General features: G+C 41.3%; 1 protein-coding gene across 2 annotated transcripts in view; it reads left to right on the top strand.

Moving 5' to 3' along the window:
• The window catches only part of LOC110505521 (zinc finger protein DPF3), a 46951-nt gene that overhangs the window by 3605 nt on the left and 21012 nt on the right, over positions 1–22334 (top strand). The window lies entirely within an intron of this gene.

The raw sequence follows: 22334 nt of genomic DNA, 5'->3' as shown, positions 1-22334 counted from the left end.
TCCCCTACCTGATCAAACCCACACTAACCCCCCATGCTCCACCTTAAATAAAGCAGGCATTATGTAGAATTTGAGTACCATAAGCAAATAACAAAAAAATACCTAAGAATATAATCAAACAAAAAGTAGAGTTAAAAATAGTGATACAAATTTGAATTTGTGTTGGTTTATGGAGTTGTGAAATGAGCTGGATTCCATGTCTTCTACAAAGGATAGTAAAGGTAGCCAGATATTATAAAATGTAATTGCAGAACCCCTAGCACATTTTCTCTAGTTTGAGATGTTGCATGCCTTCCTTTATCCATTGGAGATTGATCCTTCCACTTAAATAGTATAAGACATCTAGCTAGAAGACTAGTAAATGACAGCATGTTTGCTATATAACTGTTTAGAGGGGGTGCCACTTGTAAAATTATATACAGGCAGAAGGTTTTATAGGGGTCTCCAGTATCTTAGAATACGTCTCAAATTGATATCCAGAAATCTTTCAATTTCGGGCATGTCTAAAACATGGCAGTAAAGTAGCAGGAGCCTGCTTACATCGGTCACAAGTGGGATCTATTTCTGGTCTAATCTTGGATAATTTGGCCTTTGACCAACGTTGTGGCCGGTGATTTTAATGCAGGGAAACAAATCAATTTTATCTAATTTCTATCAGCATGTCAGCTGTGCAAAGTTGGAGACAAAACTCTAGATCACCTTTACTCCACAGACAGAAACGCATACAAAGCTCTCACTCCAATCTGACCATAACTCTATCCTCCTGATTCCTGCTTAAAAACTCACAGGAAGTACCAATACGGAAGTGGTTCAATGAAGTTGATGCTAAGCTACACAGACTGGAATATGTTTCTGGATTAATCCGACGTCATTGAGGAGTTTACCACATCAGTCACCGGTTTCATTAATAAGTGCATCGACGACTCCGTTCTCAGTGACCATACGTACATGTAGGGCTGGGTGGTATACTGTATTTTACGATATACCGGTGTTGATGCACGTACTGGTTTGGGTTTTTACTTTACCTTCTATGATGGTATTTTAATGTTTGGTTTGTTAAATGTGATACACCGTGTGTAACATCCATTTTTATAGTTTACTTCTCTACCTGAGTCATCTCTCTCCATGGCTTTCCACACAGACCTAGCCCCGCCCCCTGTCACTCAAGGAGCGCATTTGTTTTTCCTTGACCACAAGACAATTGCGTTCAGTCTGCATGGCCAATGCAGCAGATGGAACAATGTTGATGTCGACAATACTGTTTTCACTATGCTTCTTAATATAAATGCACTAGTGTTCTATAATTACACTATTAGTTTGTGTTTCTTACATCTTCAAACAGATAGTTTGGCCTAAATGTTAGCTGGCTGACTAGCTAGCTAATACATGTACTGAGTCAGAGCAAACATAATTAGCTATGCAGCCTGATTTTGAATACTAGTGATGGTGTAGACCTAAATCAGCATGTTGTTTGTGTAACAGTGTCTTCTAATTTTCATTCGTTGTAATGTCAAACACTATTCAAAGTGGCCACTATTATATTCTAACTATAGAATTTAGAATAATCATTCTATTTCCATGATTCCAACAGTTCACCCAATTGGTTTGCTCTAAATTGCAAGTCAAATCTCAATTGCAACATTTGGTTAAAAATATGGCCTAGATTGTTTGCCTGTATCGCGCAGCCCTACGTGGCAGTGTGGAAATGATCTCAATTGAGTGCAGGAAATTTATTTTGGGTTGAATTGAACAGTTCAAAACCATCAGAATGGAGAAAGCCATTGAAATCACTTCGAATGTATGTGTTTTTACCCTAGGGTCATGCACAAATCATGACGCAAATTTAGAACTTAAACATGTGTATATATATACAGTGCCTTAATCAATTGCGTTAATCAATTGTTCACATACAGTTGAAGTCGGAAGTTTACATACACTTAGGTTGGAGTCATTAAAACTCGTTTTTCAACCACTCCACAAATTTCTTGGTAACAAACTATAGTTTTGGCAAGTCGGTTAGGACATCTACTTTGTGCAAGACACAAGTAAATTTCCAACAATTGTTTACAGACAGATTATTTCACTTATAATTCACTATCACAATTCCAGTGTGTCAGAAGTTTACATACACAAAGTTGACTGTGCCGTTTAAACCGCTTGGAAAATTCTTTAATGATGTCATGGCTTTAGAAGCTTCTGATAGGCTAATTGACCTTTGAGTCAATTGTAGGTGTACCTTTGGATGCATTTCAAGGCCTACCTTCAAACTCACTGCCTCTTTGCTTGACATCATGGGAAAGTCAAAAGAAATCAGCAAAGACCTCAGAAAAACAATTGTAGATCTCCACATGTCTGCTTCATCCTTGGGAGCAATTTCCAAACACCTGACAGAACCACGTTCATCTGTACAAACAATAGTACGCAAGTATGAACACCATGGGACCACACAGCTGTCATACCGCTCATGAAGGAGACTGTCTCCTAGAGATGAACGCACTTTGTTGCGAAAAGCTCAAATCAATCTCAGAACAACAGCAAAGGACCTTGTGAAGGTGCTGGAGGAAACGGGTACAGAAATATCTATATTCACAGTAAAACAAGTCCTATATCGACATAACCTAAAAGGCCGCTCAACAATGAAGAAGCAATTGCTCCAAAACCGCCATTAAAAAAGCCAGACTACGTTTTGCAACTGCACATGGGGACAAAGATTGCATTTTTTGGAGAAATGTCTTCTGGTCTGATGAAACAAAAATACAGTATAACTGTTTGGCCATAATGACCATTGTTATGTTTTGGAGGAAAAAGGGGGAGGCTTGTAAGCCGAAGAACACCATCCCAACCGTGAAGCACGGGAGTGGAAGCAGCATGTTGAGGGGGTGCTTTGCTGCAGGAGGGACTGGTGCACTTCACAAAATAGATGGCATCATGAGGATGAAAAACTGTGTGGATATATTGAAGCAACATCTCAAGACATCAGTCAGGAAGGTATGCTCGGTGCAAATGGGTCTTCCAAATGGACCCCAAGCATACTTCCAAAGTTGTGGCAAAATGGAAGGACAACAGAGTTAAGGTATTGGAGTGGCCATCACAAAGCCCTGACCTCAATCCTATAGAACATTTGTGGGCAGAACTGAAAAAGCGTGTGCGAGCAAGGAGGCCTACACACCTGACTCAGTTACAACAGCTCTGTCAGGAGGAATGGGCCAAAATTCACCCAACCTATTGTGGAAGGCTACCTGAAAAATTTGACCCAAGTTAATAATTTTAAAGGCAATGCTACCAAATACTTATTGAGTGTATGTAAACTTCTGACCCACTGGAAATGTGATGAAAGAAATAAAAGCTGAAATAAATCATTCTCTCTTATTATTCTGACATTTTTCATTCTTAAAATAAAGTGGTGATCCTAAGACGGGGCATTTTTTACGAGGATTAAATGTCAGGAATTGTGAAAACTGAGTTTTTAAATGTGTTTGGCTAAGGTGTATGAAAACTTCCGACTTCAACTGTAAATGGAGGATACTTTGTACACTGTCTTCCACTGCCTGTTTGAAGACTGATCGCACAGATATCAAACAGTATACTGTTTGGGTGTAAAGGTAATATCAGAAAAGCACACACATTCACTTTTACAAAATCTCATTACACACATCTCAACACATTTAGCCATGTTATTTTCAGTCTGTTTACGCAGTGAGGAAATAATTGTCTGTTGCACTTTTTCATGCAGTGTGTTTTTCATCCGTTGTTCTCCAATGGAGAAGTTCTTTGGCTGAGTCTTTGTCATCGTCACTCTTCATCAGAACTTAGCTGTGTCCATGTCTCTGGCAGAAGTCTGAGTACCCTTGTTGCTGATGGGAGGAGCTTCGATGTAGACTAGAGTTGTAAGATGTGCAGAAGAAGGGTAAGATGACTGCTGGGAGTGCTTCCCCTCTTCCTTTGTTCTCTGGCCAGTGAAGAGGTCCATGTGTATTCTTATTGTGGATGTGTTAATTTGACCATCCTCTACAACTGATTTCAAATGAAAACCCAGCTGTGAGCCTACCAGATGAGCTAAATGCCTTTTATTCTGGCTTCGAGGCAAGCAACATTGAGCCATGCATGAGAGCACCAGCTGTTCCATACGACTGTCTGTTCATGTTCTCCGTAGCCGATGTTAGTAAGATCTTTTAAACAGGTTAGCATTCACAAAGCCACAGGGCCAGACTAATTACCAGGAAGAGTACTTGGAGCACCTGCTGAACAGCTGGCAACTGTCTAGACTGACTCTTTCAATCTCTCCTGGACCCAGTCTGTAATTACTACATGTTTCAAGCAGACCACCATAGTGCCTGTGCCCATGAACGCAGAGGTAGGCTGTCTAAATGACTATCGCCCCGTAGCACTCACATCTGTAGCCTAGAAATGTTTTGAAAGGCTGGTCATGGCTCATATCAACACCATCATCCCAGACACCCTGGACCCACTCCAATTCACATACCGCCCCAACAGATCCACAGATGACGCAATCTCTATTGCAGTCCACACTGCCCTTTCTTACCTGGACAAGAGGAACACTTAAGTGAGAATGCTGTTCATTGACTACCACTCAGTGTTCAACACCATAGTGCCCTCCAAGCTCATCATTAAGCTAAGAACCCTGGGATTAAACACCTCCCTCTGCAACTGGATCCTGGACTTCCTGATGGGCTGCTCCCCAGGTGTTGAGGGTAGACATCAACACATCCGCCACACTGACCCTCAACACGGGGACCCCTCAGGGGTGCGTGCTTAGTCTCCTCCTGTACTCCCTGTTCACCCACGACTGCATGGCCGCGCACGACTCCAATACCATCATTACATTTGGTGATGACACTGATGACTATCAGACAGCCCATAGGGAGGAGGTCAGAGACCTGGTAGTGTGGTGCCAGGACAACAACCTCTCACTCAATGTTAGCAAAACAAAGAAGATTATTTTAGACTACAGGAAACGGAAGGTCGAGCACACCCCCATTCAGATCAATGGGGCTGTAGTGGAGCGGATTTAGAGCTTCAAGTTCCTGTGTCCACATCAGTAAGGATCTATCATGGTCCACACACACCAACACAGTCATAAAGAGAGCATGACCACGCCTCTTCCCCTTCAGGAGGCTGACAAGAATTGGTATGGCACGGGCCCTCAGATCCTCAAAGTTCTACAGCTGCACCATTGAGAGCATCTTGACTGGCTGTATCTTCGCTTGGTATGGCAACTGCTTTTCATCCGACCGCAAGGCGCTACATAGGGTTGTGCGTACGACTCAGTAGATCACTGGGGTCAAGCTCCCTGCCATCCAGGACCTCTATACCAGGCGGTGTCAGAGGAAGACCCTAAAATTGTCAAAGCCTCTAGCCACCCAAGTCCGACTGTTCTCTCTACTACTGCACAGCAAGCATTACCAATGCACCAGGTCTGGAACCAACAGGACCCTGAACAGCTTCTACCCCCAAGTCATAAGGTGGCTAAATAGTTATTTAAATCTAATAGATACTAGAACATGAAGAATTTTTGGACTTTTAGTACTTCTGTCAAATGTGTCTCACGGATCAACTATCAGTGCTGCTGATGTCCCCCTTATAGCACAAAAGCACCATGCCTGCTCCTCTTAGCCTGCACTGGGAGTCTGGGCTGCATCACGTCAGCTCCCCACTCATGCCACACAGAAGTTAACACACTTAAATAATGTGATAAAGCATTTAGAAATATTGAAACTGTTAAGGCCAGCATCCCGGAGTCGCCTCTTCACTGTTGACGTTGAGACTGGTGTTTTGCGGGTACTATTTAATGAAGCTGCCAGTTGAGGACTTGTGAGGCGTCTGTTTCTCAAACTAGACACTAATGTACTTGTCCTCTTGCTCTGTTGTGCACCGGCGCCTCCCGCTCCTCTTTCTATTCTGGCCATTTTGAGTCTAATCAAACCCACAAATGCTGATGCTCCAGATACTCAACTAGTCTAAAGAAGGCCAGTTTTATTTCTTCTTTAATCAGAACTACAGTTTTCAGCTGTGCTAACATAATTGCAAAAGGGTTTTCTAATGATCAATTAGCCTTTTTAAAATTATAAACTTGGATTTGCTAACACAACGTGCCATTGGAACACAGGAGTGATGGTTGCTGATAATGAGCCTCTGTACGCCTATGTAGATATTCCATAAAAAAATCTGCCGTTTCCAGCTACAAAAGTAATTTACAACATTAACAATATCTACTAGAGGTCGACCGATTTATGATTTTTTTTCAAAGCCGATACCGATTCTTGTAGGACCAAAAACAAAAAGCCGATACCGATTTAATCGGTCGATTTTATAAATATTACAATGCAATTACAACAATACTGAATGAACACTTTTTTTATTTTAACTTAATGTAATACATAAATAAAATTAATTTAGTCTCAAATAAATAATGAAACATGTTCAATTTGGTTTAAATCATGCAAAAACAGTGTTGGAAAAGAAAGTAAAAGTGCAATATGTGCCATGTAAAAAAGCTAACGTTTAAGTTTCTTGCTCAAAACATCAGAACATATGAAAGCTGGTGGTTCCTTTTAACATGAGTCTTCAATATTCCCAGTTAAGAAGTTTTAGGTTGTTGTTATTATAGGACTATTTCTCTCTCTACCATTTGTATTTCATATACCTTTGACTATTGGATGTTCTTATAGGCACTTTAGTATTGCCAGCCTAATCTCTGCAGTTGATAGGCTTGAAGTCATAAACAGCGCAATGCTTGATGCACACCGAAGAGCTAACGCAGGCAAGTGCTGTTTGAATGAATGCTTACGAGCCTGCTGCTGCCTATCAAATTTATTTATATAGCCCTTTTTACATCAGCTGATATCTCAAAGTGCTGTACAGAAACACAGCCTAAAAACCCAAACGGCAAGCAATGCAGGTAGCTAGGAAAGACTCCCTAGAAAGGTCAAAACCTACGAAAAAACCTAGAGGAACCAGGCTATGAGGGGTGGCCCCCTCTAGCTGTGCCGGGTGGAGATTATAACAGAACATGGCCAAGATGTTAAAATGTTCATAAATGACCAGCATGGTCAAATAATAATAATCACAGTAGTTGTCGGGTGCATCAGGTCAGTACCTCAGGAGTAAATGTCAGTTGGCTTTTCCTAGCCGATCATTGATAATTTCAACCACCAATTTACCATCTTGAGACGAGGCCGAGTATAGCCCACAAAGATCTCCGCCACTGCACAACCCAAGGGAGGTCAGACTGCTCTATAAAATCATAGACTTAATTATAATATAATAACATAAATACTAGCCTTAGGTCATTAATATGGTCAGTTCTGGAAACTATCATTTTTTTTTAAAACAAATGTTTATTCTTTCAGTGAAATACGGAACCGTTCCGTATTTTATCCAACGGGCGGCAACCCTAAGTCTAATTGCTGTTACATTGCACAACCTTCAATGTTATGTCATAATTATGTAAAATTCTGGCAAATTAATTATGGTCTTTGTTAGGAAGATATGGTCTTCACACAGTTCGAGCCAGGCGGCCCAAACTGCTGCATATACCCTGACTCTGCTTGCACAGAACGCAAGAGAAGTGACACAATTTCCCTAGTTTAAAGAAATTCATGTTAGCAGGCAATATTAACTAAATATGCAGGGTTAATTTTAAACTTTTGTATTGATTTTAAGAAAGGCATTGATGTTTGTGTTTAGGTACTCATTGGTGCAACGACAGTGCTTTTTTCGCGAATGCGCTTGTTAAATCATCACCCGTTTGGCGAAGTATGCTGTGATTCGATGATAAATTAACAGGCACTGCATTGATTATATGCAACGCAGGACAAGCTAGATAAACTAGTAATATCACCAACCATGTGTAGTTTGTTTGTTTATAAGATAAGTTTAATACTAGCTAACAACTTACCATGGCTCCTTGTTGCACTCGCGTAACAGGTGGTCAGCCTGCCACGCAGCCTCCCCGTGGAGTGAAATGTAATCGAACATAATCGTCGTCCAAAAATGCAGATTAACAATTGTTATAAAAGCTTGAAATCGGCCCCAATCGGCCATTCCGATTAATCGGTCGACCTCTAATGTCTACGCTGTATTTCTGATCATTTTGATGTTATTTTAATGGACCAAAAAATTTGCTATTCTTTCAAAAACAAGGACATTTCTAAGTGACCGCAAACTATTGAACAGTTTCGTAAATATTTGGACGAGCAATGTCAGATCGGCATAGACTAAGATGCAGTACAATAGAATACAGTATATACATATGAGATGATTAATGCAAAATATGTTAACATTACTAGTGACTAGTGTTCCATCATTAAAGTGGCCAGTGATTTCAAGTCTATGTGCAGTGCCTTGCGAAAGTATTCGGCCCCCTTGAACTTTGCGACCTTTTGCCACATTTCAGGCTTCAAACATAAAGATATAAAACTATTTTTTTGTGAAGAATCAACAACAAGTGGGACACAATCATGAAGTGGAACGACATTTATTGGATACTTCAAACTTTTTTAACAAATCAAAAACTGAAAAATTGGGCGTGCAAAATTATTCAGCCCCTTTACTTTCAGTGCAGCAAACTCTCTCCAGAAGTTCAGTGAGGATCTCTGAATGATCCAATGTTGACCTAAATGACTAATGATGATAAATACAATCCACCTGTGTGTAATCAAGTCTCCGTATAAATGCACCTGCACTGTGATAGTCTCAGAGGTCCGTTAAAAGCGCAGAGAGCATCATGAAGAACAAGGAACACACCAGGCAGGTCCGAGATACTGTTGTGAAGAAGTTTAAAGCCGGATTTGGATACAAAAAGATTTCCCAAGCTTTAAACATCCCAAGGAGCACTGTGCAAGCGATAATATTGAAATGGAAGGAGTATCAGACCACTGCAAATCTACCAAGACCTGGCCGTCCCTCTAAACTTTCTGCTCATACAAGGAGAAGACTGATCAGAGATGCAGCCAAGAGGCCCATGATCACTCTGGATGAACTGCAGAGATCTACAGCTGAGGTGGGAGACTCTGTCCATAGGACAACAATCAGTCGTATATTGCACAAATCTGGCCTTTATGGAAGAGTGGCAAGAAGAAAGCCATTTCTTAAAGATATCCATAAAAAGTGTCGTTTAAAGTTTGCCACAAGCCACCTGGGAGACACACCAAACATGTGGAAGAAGGTGCTCTGGTCAGATGAAACCAAAATTGAACTTTTTGGCAACAATGCAAAACGTTATGTTTGGCGTAAAAGCAACACAGCTGAACACACCATCCCCACTGTCAAACATGGTGGCAGCATCATGGTTTGGGCCTGCTTTTCTTCAGCAGGGACAGGGAAGATGGTTAAAATTGATGGGAAGATGGATGGAGCCAAATACAGGACCATTCTGGAAGAAAACCTGATGGAGTCTGCAAAAGACCTGAGACTGGGATGGAGATTTGTCTTCCAACAAGACAATGATCCAAAACATAAAGCAAAATCTACAATGGAATGGTTCAAAAATAAACATATCTAGGTGTTAGAATGGCCAAGTCAAAGTCCAGACCTGAATCCAATCGTGAATCTGTGGAAAGAACTGAAAACTGCTGTTCACAAATGCTCTCCATCCAACCTCATTGAGCTTGAGCTGTTTTGCAAGGGAAAAAAATTCAGTCTCTCGATGTGCAAAACTGATAGACATACCCCAAGCGACTTACAGCTGTAATCGCAGCAAAAGGTGGCGCTACAAAGTATTAACTTAAGGGGGCTGAATAATTTTGCACGCCCAATTTTTCAGTTTTTGATTTGTTAAAAAAGTTTGAAATATCCAATAAATGTCGTTCCACTTCATGATTGTGTCCCACTTGTTGTTGATTCTTCACAAAAAATACAGTTTTATATCTATGTTTGAAGCCTGAAATGTGGCAAAAGGTCGCAAAGTTCAAGGGGGCCGAATACTTTCGCAAGGCACTGTATATAGGGCAGCAGCCTCTAATGTGCTAGTGATGGCTATTTAAGTCTGATGGCCTTGATCGAAGCTGTTTTTCAGTCGCTCGGTCCCAGCTTTGATGCTCCTGTACTGACCTCGCCTTCTGGATGATAGCGGGGTGAACAGACAGTGGCTCGGGTGGATGTTGTCCTTTTGATCTTTTTGGCCTTCTTGGCCTTCTTGTGACATCGGGTGCTGTAGGTGTCCTGGAAGGCAGGTAGTTTGCCCCCGGTGATGTGTTAGGCAGACTGCACCACCCTCTGGAGAGTTCTGCGTTTGCGGGTGGCACGGTTGCCGTACCAGGCGGCGATACAGCCCGACAGGATTCTCTCAATTGTGCATCGGTAGAAGTTTGTCATCTGTATCCCAATTCAATCAGAAAAACAAGGTCTTTAAGTCTATGCATGAATAGGCCTAGGCTACATCTTGATTTATCCAGTTAACAATAGAGATTTACCATTCAAATCAATTATTACCGTTATGTCGTTAGATTGATACAAATAAAATTAATCGTATAAATCATTCATTAATGCATACCTGGCTGTCTCTGAAAAAATGTTGATGTAAAAATATAATGATATTGAACTCATAAAATGCCCAACAATTGAACAGAGCAGTAGCTGACTATCTGTCTGGATCAAGTGCCATTTTTTTGACTTTGGTTAATATGCCTTCTTTTTTGCGGTGGTATCATTTTGGTATTGAGTATTGTGATGGTATCGAGAATCATGATACTTAACCTGGTATCAGTATCGAAGTCAAAATTCTGGTATTCTGACAACACTACTCAGTACTGATACCCATTGTATAGACAATTTATCATTACTGATGGTCTATTTATTACTTTTATTATTATGTAATATTACTTTTCTATTTCTCTTTTCTTTCACTGCATTATTGGGAAGGGCCCCTAAGTAAGCATTTCACTGTTAGTCTACACATGTATACGAAGCATGTGACTAATAACATTTGAGGCCAGTTTTATAACCTTTGAATGCACGTGTGAGCTCACTGCTCTGACATTTCCACAAGGCCTAGAATAACATTAATAATGCCAATCACTACTCACTGACTTTGTTAGTTTATAACATGATGATTTTTCCAAGATGCCATCCTATCTGATGGTTAGGCTAGCATTTAAGCTTCATTCTCTCTTTCTCGCTCTCTCATGCGCTCTCCTTGCCTTGTGTACCTGGGACTGTTTACTCTTCACAACCACACACGCGGGCTCTTTCCCAGAATCCTCAAACACTGTGGCTTTCTCAAACTGCGGAGCCTTCCTTTTTGTGAGGGACAACATTCCAAGCATGTCTGTTTATTTGCTGGAAGCTGTCTAATCAGGGAATTAGGGAGAAAGGGGATAGGGTCGTAGGACAAGGAGGAGAGAAGGCAGATTTAGGCTTTTTTGCTCGGCCTAAGCAGGTCTCTTCTCTGATCAAGACTGGGAGAGCTGCGACTAAAGCGCCTCCATTAAGTGTTTGTCTTATCAAAATGGCTGCCTGTGGGTGTTGTAATTGAGAACATGTGGTGAAAATTAATTACAGCTATATGTGTTGCCATGTTCAAGAAGCTGTCTGCCAGTGGCAGGCCCAACTAGGTAGAACTTTGCAGAGGCAAATGTTGCTGTCTTTTGTCTTAGATTCAATATTCATCCTCATTTGATATAATCAAACCTGTCTGTGTGCTAGAGGCTCTGCTTCGATTAATTAAGCAGGATAATTACCATATGAGGCATGTGGCAGAGACTGAAGGTTTGAATGTGAAATCTCCTTTCACAGCAAATATTAACATTGATACCCTAAGCGGCTGCCAAACTATCACCGGCATGGATAAAAGCGTCTCAAACTCCAGGGTCATTGATAATGATAGTACTGTCTGAACACATTCCTATTGTGATGCCCTAGCCTAACCCAATCATCCCCTTCATTGATTCAGTGCCCTAAATAGAAACCAAACCTCACTACTGTGTAGAATGTCATGTGACCGTCCCAGCAGCCCAAAGGTCATGACGCTAGGCTATATGAAAGTCACTTCGGTCTCTGCAAAGAGCAATGTAAGCATCACACGGACGACGATATTCAGCTTAGTCACATTGTTTGTCCATGGTAGAGCCACTCCAATCAGTGAGTAAAGATCCTGAGAATAGTGTTTGTTTGATTCTTTGATTGACCCTGGTGATTAACGGTTGACTGTAATCATCATTTGCATTTCTGCCGGTTGCTAGGGGACAGCCCTTAATCCTCCATCCCTGATTGTATGCAGACGGATCAGGAGAGAGGGTGAAGAGGTGGAATTATGCTTCCAGAATGTAGCCAAAACCAACCCTGTAATGTTTTCCTCAAGCACATGGAGTAGCCAGTCAAATAGAAAAAGTAGCCAAACAGGCTCCACCCATTTTTTTGCAGAACAAGCTCTATTTTGGTGGCCTTTGTTACATTCTGATTGTATTTTCAACAAACTAAGGAAATGGCACTAATCAAATGTTTTCACACTTAGTGTAAGGCTAGGTTTCCATCCAATTGGCAACAGATTTTCATGCAAATATTCTAAAATATGCTTTTAAACAATGTGTGTTTTTCCACCAGAGACGTTTCCAGCAAATTGCCTCACTGTAGATAAAAGGCTGTGCTTGATGACGTAGTACACATACGTACCGAATACAAAATACAACTTATATAAGTTTCCATCACAATTTGAATTCTACTGATGGTTTTCTGACAACAACAAAAAATGTGTTTATATAGGCAGTTTGCCCACTCTGGTATTGGCACGTGCGCTTTAGCCAATAGCGCTATCTACATGATGAGATTATTATTATTATTATTATTATTATGGACAAAAGAGCAAGATTATTTTTCAAACGGCAGCCAAGTATCGACTATCATGTCACCAGAATAAGGCCCTCAATATTTATTGGAGAGGAGCATCAAACTCATCACCTTGTACTTTCACTACCCTGTGAAGTTAATTTATTTCATTTGTAGCCTAATAAACTGCATGCTTTCCTGACGAGTCGTAGTGGGAGGACAACACAACATCATCGCGTGACTCCAAGTTCACTTTGATATGATGGTTATTATATCAACATTTGCACATTTGTAGCATAATTCATTTTACAGACATCAAGATATCACACCTTGTCTCGTGTATTTTTATGTCAACATTCTGAAAGTGAACCAAATAATGTTCTATTTCCATCAGGCCTCATGACATTATTTTTCTCCGATGTACTTTACTTGCATAAAATGGTTTGATGGAAACCTGGTTTGTATCAGCTGTGGTACAATATGATATAAAACACAGACTAAACATATTTTAAAGAAAAACCTAAGCCTTTAAAGAATCCTGTAAGTGTCTGCTGACTAACACAGGCTTGGAGCTTACTTTTTAAGTAGCATTTTGTCAGCTATCTGCAATACAGGTATGATTTGAAGAATGAAAGAGGTGTTAAACATTGGCTTTGCTACACAGAAAGCAGCTGTTTACTAATCCATTGTCAACACTGAAAATACTGTATGCAGTGCATTCGGGAAAGTATTCAGACCCCCTTCAGTTTTCCACATTTTGTTACGTTACAGCATTATTCTAAAATGGATTAAATAGTATTTTCCCCCTCATCAACCTACACACGATACCCCATAATGACAAAGCAAAAACGGGTTTTTAGAAATATTTGCAAATTAATGACAGAAAATGGAAATATTGCATTTACATAAGTATTCAGACCCTTTACTCAGTACTTTGTTGAAACACCTTTGGCAGTGATTACAGCCTCGAGTCTGTTTGGGTATGACACTGCAAGCTTGACACTGCAAGCTGGCACACCTGTATTTGGGGAGTTTCTTCCATTCTTCTCTGCAGGTCCTCTCAAGCAATGTCAGGTTGGATGTGGAGCATCGCTGCACAGCTATATTCAGGTCTCTCCAGAGATGTTCGATTGGGTCCAAGCCTTGTTTGCTCCAGTCCTGACGCTTGGCATTCAGGCCAAGGAGTTCAATCTTGGTTTCATCAGACCAGAGAATCTTGTTTCTCGTGGTTTGAGAGTCCTTTAGGTGCCTTTTGGCAAACTCCAAGTGGGCTGTTGTGCACCTTTTCTACTGTGGAGTGGCTTCTGTCTGGCCACTCAAACCTAAAGGCCTGATTGTTGGAGTACTGCAGATATGGTTGTCCTTCTGGAAGGTTTTCCCATCTCTATAGTGGAACTCTGGAGCTCTGTCAGAGTGGCCATCCGGTTCTTGGTCACCTTGCTGACCCAGGCTCTTCTCCCCCTATTGCTCAGGTTGGCCGGGCGGCCAGCTCTAGGAAGACTCTTGGTGGTTCCAAACTTCTTCCATTTTAAGAATGATGGAGGTCGCTGTGTTCTTGGGGACCTTCAATGCTACAGACATTTTTTTGGTACCAATCACTAGATCTGTGCCTTGACGTAATCCTGTCTTGGAATTCTACGGACAATTCCTTTGACCTCATGGCTTGGTTTTTGCTCTGACATGCACGGTCAACTGTGGGACCTTATATAGACAGGTGTGTTCCTTTCCAAATCATATCTAAACAATTGAATTTACCACCGGTGGACTCCAATCAAGTTGTAGAAACATCTCAAGGATGATCAATGGAAACAGGATGCACCTGAGCTCAATTTCTAGTCTCATAGGAAAGAGTCTGAATACTTATGTAAATAAGGTATTTCTGATTTTTTTTAAATTCTAAAAACCTGTTTTCACCACTGATTTTGGGGTATTGTGTGTAGATTGAGGGAAAACCTTGACTAAATCCATTTTAGAATAAGGCTGTAACAGAACAACATTTGGAAAAAGGGAAAGGGTCTGAATACTTTCCGAGTGCACTGTATCACGTAACGCAAGGGTTGAGGGAATAGGGAATGTTTTTCTTAAAGAAACTAGGTATTTTGGTAACACAACTTTTCAGTCAAACAAAATGGTTGTAATTGTTGCAGCGTCAGGGCGGACAGTGCGATAAACGCTGTGCTGTGGTGCCTGTTTACTGCAGCAGGGAGGAGAGCGAGACAACGGGCGCCAGTCACACAGGCACTCCCTGTAATTTTTAGTTTTTGTCTCATTTGTGTCTTAATTATTTCATCGAACAGTGCGCTTAAAGCATCAGTGGGGTGTGTATATCTTAATGGGACGGCAGCGTAGCCTAGTGGTTAGAGCGTTGGACTAGTAACCAAAAGGTTGCAAGTTCAAATCCCCGAGCTGACAAGGTATAAATCTGTCATTCTGCCCCTGAACACTGTTCCTAGGCCGTCATTGAAAACAAGAATTTGTTCTTAACTGACTTGCCTAGTTAAATAAAGGTAAAATAAAATTAACATCTATGGAAAAATACATGTTAAAATCGACATTTGGTCGACCCAATATTTGTATATTTTCGGGAACAACCCTACTCTGTTGAAGGTTTACCTTGCCTTGTGTGTGCTTGATGAAGGCATCAACTCATGTACCGCTCGAAGTTGGGACTCGAGCGTGATGGTGCTTGAATGAACGGCTAATCATATTGCTCAAATACAAATAGCATGACATTTTCGCATACAGTCTTCAGTGGTTGATTGCAATTAAGCAGGTAAATGTTGAACTGGAATGCAGCAAAGAGCCAAAATGTTGCTGGCCCTTTTGAGCCAGTGACTGATGAGATCCAATGGCTCAACACTTTTTTTTTACTGGCCCAGGACTAACGGGCCATCATTAATGTCTGACCCTGCACGCAAAAGAAAATGAATGTGCCAGAAAACAATAGGCTAAGTGGATTTTGAGTCTTCGTTATGACATTATGGGACGTACAAATTCATGCTCTTTCCCTCCTTGTAACATTTTTGGACTGCAACCACCACGCACACACCCAGGTACTGAGAGGCGGGACAGACAGCAGACTGTCAAACCAGCAGTGTTTTCCTGTCATCGCTCACTTTGACTGACATGTGGTTGTCCTATAAATAGAAGAAGATGAATACCAGAAGATGCACATTGTTCGTTCTAGCAGGAGCAGGCTCGGCAGACTTTTTCTGACTAGTAGCCTAGTTATTTTAAGTGGGAAAAGTACCCGGCTGAAAATGGGTCTGTAATCGTTTGTTTTGCCGACTGCCGGCACTAGTGGAAAACATTGGTTAACATGGTTTATAATCTGTCTGATCAGAACCTTTATGCACATCTAGGGCTGGCACAATTACAGTGCCTTGCGAAAGTATTCGGCCCCCTTGAACTTTGCGACCTTTTGCCACATTTCAGGCTTCAAACATAAAGATATAAAACTGTATTTTTTTGTGAAGAATCAACAACAAGTGGGACACAATCATGAAGTGGAACGACATTTATTGGATATTTCAAACTTTTTTAACAAATCAAAAACTGAAAAATTGGGCGTGCAAAATTATTCAGCCCCCTTAAGTTAATACTTTGTAGCGCCACCTTTTGCTGCGATTACAGCTGTAAGTCGCTTTGGGTATGTCTCTATCAGTTTTGCACATCGAGAGACTGACATTTTTTCCCATTCCTCCTTGCAAAACAGCTCGAGCTCAGTGAGGTTGGATGGAGAGCATTTGTGAACAGCAGTTTTCAGTTCTTTCCACAGATTCTCGATTGGATTCAGGTCTGGACTTTGACTTGGCCATTCTAACACCTGGATATGTTTATTTTTGAACCATTCCATTGTAGATTTTGCTTTATGTTTTGGATCATTGTCTTGTTGGAAGACAAATCTCCATCCCAGTCTCAGGTCTTTTGCAGACTCCATCAGGTTTTCTTCCAGAATGGTCCTGTATTTGGCTCCATCCATCTTCCCATCAATTTTAACCATCTTCCCTGTCCCTGCTGAAGAAAAGCAGGCCCAAACCATGATGCTGCCACCACCATGTTTGACAGTGGGGATGGTGTGTTCAGCTGTGTTGGTTTTACGCCAAACATAACGTTTTGCATTATTGCCAAAAAGTTCAATTTTGGTTTCATCTGACCAGAGCACCTTCTTCCACATGTTTGGTGTGTCTCCCAGGTGGCTTGTGGCAAACTTTAAACGACACTTTTTATGGATATCTTTAAGAAATGGCTTTCTTCTTGCCACTATTCCATAAAGGCCAGATTTGTGCAATATACGACTGATTGTTGTCCTATGGACAGAGTCTCCCACCTCAGCTGTAGATCTCTGCAGTTCATCCAGAGTGATCATGGGCCTCTTGGCTGCATCTCTGATCAGTCTTCTCCTTGTATGAGCTGAAAGTTTAGAGGGACGGCCAGGTCTTGGTAGATTTGCAGTGGTCTGATACTCCTTCCATTTCAATATTATCGCTTGCACAGTGCTCCTTGGGATGTTTAAAGCTTGGGAAATCTTTTTGTATCCAAATCCGGCTTTAAACTTCTTCACAACAGTATCTCGGACCTGCCTGGTGTGTTCCTTGTTCTTCATGATGCTGTCTGCGCTTTTAACGGACCTCTTGAGACTATCACAGTGCAGGTGCATTTATACGGAGACTTGATTACACACAGGTGGATTGTATTTATCATCATTAGTCATTTAGGTCAACATTGGATCATTCAGAGATCCTCACTGAACTTCTGGAGAGAGTTTGCTGCACTGAAAGTAAAGGGGCTGAATAATTTTGCACGCCCAATTTTTCAGTTTTTGATTTGTTAAAAAAGTTTCAATGTCGTTCCACTTCATGATTGTGTCCCACTTGTTGTTGATTCTTCACAAAAAAATACAGTTTTATATCTTTATGTTTGAAGCCTGAAATGTGGCAAAAGGTCGCAAAGTTCAAGGGGGCTGAATACTTTCGCAAGGCACTGTACATATAGGAACAGCTGACTGAAGACACGGGGATGGCTGGACATTCCATCGGTTGAGTCTGTTATTTGGTAACATGGACTCTTAACAATGTGATGAAACTTGCTTGTTGCTCCTTGCTGACACAAGCAAGGTGTTGCAGCAAATGAGCACACCAAGGTGCAAGTAAGGTGCAGCAGCAGAACACAGAAATATAATCTATTGTAGCACATGCAAAGGAGAGGAAAACATTTTCAAAAAGAAAGATGTATGCTATTCAAACGGTTATGGAGTTATTATGGAGACCGCAGTAATTTGACTGGCCAATTACTCTCATCCCAAAATCCATGACAGTCACAGCCCTATGCGTTAGGGATGGGCATTTGAAATGATTTTCACTGTTCTAATATCATTTTTTGGGGAGATACCCGGACACTCGAAATACATGTTTTATTTACAGTCGTATGAAATAGTTTGGGCACCCCTGACAATTTCCATGATTTCCATTTATAAATAATTGAGTGTTTGGATCAGCAATTTCATTTTGATCTATCAAATAACTGATGGACACAGTAATATTTCAGTAGTGAAATGAGGTTTATTGGATTAACAGAATGTGCAATATGCATCCAAACAAAATTAGATGGGTGCATAAATTTGGGCACCCCAATAGAAAAATCACATCAATATTTAGTAGAGCCTCCTTTTGCTAAAATACAGCCTCTCAATGCTTCCCATAGCCTCTGAGTGTCTGGATTCTGGATGAAGGTATTTTGGACCATTCCTCCTTACAAAACATGGACAGCCCACTTCAAGCATGGACCGCATGGACAGCCCACTTCAAATCATCCCACAGATTCTCAATGATATTCAGGTCTGGGGACTGGGATGGCCATTCCAGAACATTGTACTTGATCCTCTGCGTAAATGCCCGGGTAGATTTTGAGCCATGTTTTGGGTCGTTGTCTTGTTGAAATATCGAGCCCTGGCATAACTTCAACTTTGTGACTGATTCTTCAACATTATTCCCAAGAATCTGCTGATATTGAGTGGAATCCATGCGACCCTCAACTTTAACAATATTCCCGGTACTGGCACTGGCCACACAGCATGATGGAACCCCCACCAAATTTTACTGTGGGTAGCAAGTGTTTTTCTTGGAACGCTGTGTTCTTTTGCCACCATGCATAACGTCCCTTGTTATGATCAAATAACTCAATCTTTGTTTCATCAGTCCACAGTAACTTATTCCAAAATGAATCTGGCTTGTCCAAATGTGCGTTTGCATACCTCAAGCGACTGTTTATGGCGTGTGTGCAGAAAAGGCTTCTTCCGCATCACTCTCCCATACAGCTTCTCCTTGTGCAAAGTGCGCTGAATTGTTGAACGATGCACAGTGACACCATCTGCAGCAAGATGATGTTGGAGGTGGTCTGTGGGCTGTTTTTGACTGTTCTCACCATCCTTCGCCTCTCCAATATTTTACTTGGCCTGCCACTTCTGGCCTTAACAAGAACTGTGCCTGTGGTCTCACAGTGGAAACTGCCAGCTTAAATCTCTGCGATATCTTTTTGTAGCCTTCCTCTAACCCATAATGTTGAACAATCTTTGTTTTCAGGTCATTTGAGAGTTGTTTTGAGGCCCCCATGTTGCCACTCTTCAGAGGAGAGTCAAAGAGAACAACAACTTGCAATTGGCCACCTTAAATACCTTTTCTCATGATTGGATGCACTTGTCTATGAACTTCAAGGCTTAATGAGCTCACCAAACCAATTGTGTGTTCCAATTAATCAGTGCTAAGTAGTTACAGGTATTCAAATCAAAAGAATGACAAGGGTGCCCACATTTTTGCATAGCCTATTTTTCACATCTGATTTAATTTCATACAACTTAATATTGCTACACTAAAAATCTTTGTCTGGACAATACCCTAGTACTCAGCTTTTATTAGAAAATGAATGGCATGCCACTTTGATCATTTTCTGTGACGACAGAGTAAATATATATGAGTTCGACCAATTTAATCGGAATGGCCGATTTTAATTTGGGCCGATTTCAACAATCGGAAATCTGTATTTTTGGGTGCCGATTCGCTTAAATGTAAATTATTTTCTTTCTTTTTTTATTTTTATTTTTATTTTTTATTTAACTAGGCAAGTCAGTTAAGAACACATTCTTATTTTCAATGACGGCCTAGGAAGGTGGCTTAACTGCCTCGTTCAGGGGCAGAACAACAGATTTGTACCTTGTCAGCTCGGAGGATACAATCTTGCAACCTTGCAGTTAACTAGTCCAACGCAATAACGACCTGCCTCTCTCTCGTTGCACTCCACAAGGAGACTGCCTCTTACGCGAATGCAGTAAGCCAAGGTAAGTTGCTAGCTAGCATTAAACTTATCTTATAAAAAACAATCAATCATAATCACTAGTTAACTACACATGGTTGATGATATTACTAGATATTATCTAGCGTGTCCTGCGTTGCATATAATCTGACTGAGCATACAAGTATCTAAGTGTCTGACTGAGCGGTGGTAGCCTGAAGCAGGCGCGTAAACATTCATTCAAACAGCACTTTCGTGCGTTTTGCCAGCAGCCCTTCGTTGTGCGTCAAGCATTGCTCTGTTTGACTTCAAGCCTATCAACTCCCGAGATGAGGCTGGTGTAACCGAAGTAAAATGGCTGGCTAGTTAGCGCGCACTAATAGTGTTTCAAACGTCACTCGCTCTGAGCCTTCTAGGAGTTGTTCCCCTTGCTCTGCATGGGTAACGCTGCTTCGATGGTGGCTGTCGTTGTGTTGCTGGTTCGAGCCCAGGGAGGAGCGAGGAGAGGGATGGAAGCTATACCGTTACACTGTCAATACTAAAGTGCCTATAAGAACATCCAATAGTCAAAGGTTAATGAAATACAAATGGTATTGAGGGAAATAGTCCTATAATACCTATAATAACTACAACCTAGAACTTCTTACCTGGGAATATTGAAGACTCATGTTAAAAGGAACCACCAGCTTTCATATGTTCTCATCTTCTGAGCAAGGAACTTAAACGTTAGCTTTCTTACATAGCACATATTGCACTTTTACTTCTCCAACCCTTTTTTTTTCGCATTATTTAAACCAAATTGAATGTTTCATTATTTACTTGAGGCTAAATTGATTTTATTGATTTATTTGATTTGAATAAGTGTTCATGGCCTCCTGGGTGGCGCAGTGGTTAAGGGCGCTGTACTGCAGCACCAGCTGTGCCACCAGAGACTGGGTTTGCGCCCAGGCTGTCGTAACCGGCACCCCGGGAGGTTCGTTGGGCGACGCACAATTGGCCTAGCGTCGTCCGGGTTAGGGAGGGTTACAGCCCAACACCGTGCAGGACGTTTGGCATTTGCCAGAGAACACCAAGATTGGCAAATTCGTCACTGGCGCCCTGTGCTCTTCACAGATGAAAGCAGGTTCAGACTAGGCACATGACAGACGTGACAGAGTCTGGAGACGCCGTGGAGAACGTTCTGCTGCCTGCAACATCCTCCAGCATGACCGGTTTGGTGGTGGGTCAGTCATGGTGTGGGGTGGCATTTCTTTGGGGGGCCGCACAGCCCTCCATGTGCTCGCCAGACGTAGCCTGACTGCCATTAGGTACCGAGATGAGATCCTCAGACCCCTTGTGAGACCATGTGCTGGTGCGGTTGGCCCTGGATTCCTCCTAATGCAAGACAATGCTAGACCTCATGTGGCTGGAGTGTGTTAGCAGTTCCTGCAAGAGGAAGGCATTGATGCTATGGACTGGCTTGCCCATTCCCCAGACCTGAATCCAATTGAGCACATCTGGGACATCATGTCTCGCTCCATCCACCAACGCCACGTTGCACCACAAACTGTCCAGGAGTTGGCGGATGCTTTAGTCCAGGTCTGGGAGGAGATCCCTCAGGAGACCATCCACCACATCAGGAGCATGCCCAGGCATTGTAGGGAGGTCATACAGGCACGTGGAGGCCACACACACTACTGAGCCTAATTTTGACTTGTTTTAAGGACATTACATCAAAGCTGGATCAGCCTGTAGTGTGGTTTTCCACTTTAATTTTGAGTGTGACTCCAAATCCAGACCTCCATGGGTTGATACATTTTGATTTCCATTGATAATTTTTGTGTGATTTTGTTGTCAGCACATTCAACTATGTAAAGAAAAAAGTATTTAATAAGAATATTTCATTCATTCAGATCTAGGATGTGTTATTTTAGTGTTCCCTTTTTTTTAGTGTTCCCTTTTTTGAGCAGTATATATATATATATATATATGTGTGTGTGTGTGTGTGTGTGTGTGTGTGTGTGTGTGTGTGTGTGTGTGTGTGTGTGTGTGTATATATATGTGTGTATATATATATATATATGTGTGTGTATATATATATATGTATGTGTGTATATATATATATGTGTGTATATATATATATATATATATATATATATATATGTATATGTGTATATATGTATATATGTATATATGTATATATATATATATGTATATATATATATGTGTGTGTGTGATTTTTACTTCAATGGGGACTTGCTCCTGCGACTCAGGAGAGGTGGTGC

This window comes from Oncorhynchus mykiss, chromosome 25, assembly GCF_013265735.2.
Source record: "Oncorhynchus mykiss isolate Arlee chromosome 25, USDA_OmykA_1.1, whole genome shotgun sequence".
Lineage (NCBI taxonomy): Eukaryota > Metazoa > Chordata > Actinopteri > Salmoniformes > Salmonidae > Oncorhynchus > Oncorhynchus mykiss.
The sequence above is the reverse complement of the archived record's forward strand: the minus strand, read 5'-3'. Positions and strand labels throughout refer to the sequence as shown.